General features: G+C 43.2%; 1 long non-coding RNA gene across 1 annotated transcript; it reads left to right on the forward strand.

Moving 5' to 3' along the window:
• Nucleotides 1-999: 999 nt before the first annotated feature.
• LOC106535309 (uncharacterized) lies at nucleotides 1,000-1,966 on the forward strand. The gene is made up of 3 exons (XR_001312424.1): nucleotides 1,000-1,063; nucleotides 1,149-1,211; nucleotides 1,316-1,966. It is a non-coding gene; the product is annotated as an uncharacterized LOC106535309 (long non-coding RNA).
• The last annotated feature ends 227 nt before the right edge of the window (nucleotides 1,967-2,193 follow it).

Here is a 2,193-nt window from a genome sequence, read left to right on the forward strand (position 1 = left end):
ACCCGTTTGGGCCTGCCAGGTCTGACTGGCGTCCTTCCCCACCACCGGAGCCAACTCACTACCAGGTAGTGGTCAGTGGACAGCTCCGCCCATCTCTTCACCCGAGTGTCCAAGACATACGGCCGCAGATCCGATGAAACGATGACAAAATCGATCATCGAACTGCAGCCTAGGGTGTCCTGGTGCCAAGTGCACATATGGACACCCTTATGCCTGAACATGGTGTTCACAACCATTCATCAACTTATTAAGAAATGACGTCACAGAAAAGTGACAGGTGCCACGCCCCTTTAGGGCGGGACATCTGTATATGGTCAGCTTCCGGTCTGTCCTTCCTGTGGGACCACCATATATGGTCAACTTCCTTTTCGTGACTTCCTCTTTTGATTTACCGTAACTATCCCCCTCCCTCATTCCCCCTCGACTTCCAGTAACCCCTACCCTCCCTTTTCCCCCTCAATTTACCGTAACTTAGCCTCCCTTTTACCCCCTCGAATTACTGTAAGCCTTGACCACAACATCATGTTTTTGAGCAGATGTTATATTGCAAAAGTGTTTGAGCTGACATGAAGCCTATTCTGTTGACCACAACATCCTGTTTTTTGAGCAGATGTCCACAGTTCGTGACTTCCTGCCTTGCTGAAGCTTACAGGCTGTGAAAGCTTTCATCAAAATGACCACGTCCAATCAGCGGATAGGGTTAGACTTTAGACCCACACGTCAGCCAATCAGATCGTGTTTAAAGCATTAATTCCCACCCCTCCGCGGTTCTCGATGTGTTTAAAAGAACGCGTCTCATTCATTCCATACTGCCACCCCCGAGAAGACACCTGCTGCGTTACAGGCCCGTCAGTACTTTCATCAGCGAGTGACAAGACCCCAGCGCGACTGCTACGGCAACTTAAGTAAATTTTAAAGGTTTGTATTTATTAAGTTTTATTCAGTTTAATGTATTTATATATATTTTTTAATTGTACTCTATATCAACAGCGTGAAGAACCATCTCCATGTTCCACCAGTGTTCCGCGGCACCACCACCAGCAGACCAACGTAAATTTTAAAGGTTTGTATTTATTTTATTTGTTTTATTATGTTTAATGTGTATATATACATATATTTAAATGTACTCTGTTTGTGTGTTCCAACAGCAGCAGCCTTGCGCAGCAATTAGAAGCGGAGTTTTCCTTTTTTTGCACAAACTAAACTAACAGGTCAGTAAAAAAATTTTATATAGAGTTATAATGTTTTTATATTTCACGTGTTGCAAATTGATTTTTAATTATTTTTTGTCTGTCTTTCTATTTATTTTTTTCAGAAAAATCATGTCTAAGAGGGGCGGATCACCAGTTGAACATGCTGATGAACAACCGGAAAAAAGAAGTAAAAATGCAGCCACCTCTACAGAACTAGACAAACAGAACGCTAATCTTGAATCAGATGCTCGAATTGGCACCTTCTTCACCCCGGTATCCGTTTCGCGGCCCGAGGCTGAAGACCTGGCAGGAGCTCCCAAAAAATAAAAATAGCGTATATACTGTATATTTAGAAGCCAGGTCCCCCCACCGCATCTTCTGCACAGAGAGTTCTCTTTAGAGAAATATGGTTTCACCGCGAGCGTGGGTTATGTGTTTAATTATCACAGGGGGGAGGTGGGTTTTTATCAAATTTGCGACAACGAGCAGTTTTTAACCGACACTCCTCAGTCCATCATTAAATATGAGGACTGGTTGGTTCTAATCGCGTTACTCCCGCTAGATGAGTTTATCCCAAAAACGAGCCCTGACTCTGAAAAAAACAAAAATCGAGTTCTTATCTGGAGCAATCCTCCCACAAAATCCAAGATCGCTCAGAAAAAAGAGTTGTACAAAGCTTCCTGGACATCCGACACCTGTCACAACGGGGTGTGGAAATTGCAGGCGAGCATTTATGAAAATGACCATCTGCATCCTCATAATATGTTTGTGCTAGACAGTATTAATACAGACTGCGGTACATTTCGTGTAGTTTTATCACTTCCAGTTGTCGCAATACACGCTATTCTTCACGATTGCAACGTAGCTGCCGAAATAACCACTCTTTTTTAAGACCTGTCATCGGTGGAATGATATTGTGGCTATTAAAAAATGTTAGATTTTAACCCGTAATCTTACACACACACACACACACACACACACACACACACACACACACACA

This window comes from Austrofundulus limnaeus, unplaced genomic scaffold (genome assembly GCF_001266775.1).
Source record: "Austrofundulus limnaeus strain Quisiro unplaced genomic scaffold, Austrofundulus_limnaeus-1.0 Scaffold1411, whole genome shotgun sequence".
Lineage (NCBI taxonomy): Eukaryota > Metazoa > Chordata > Actinopteri > Cyprinodontiformes > Rivulidae > Austrofundulus > Austrofundulus limnaeus.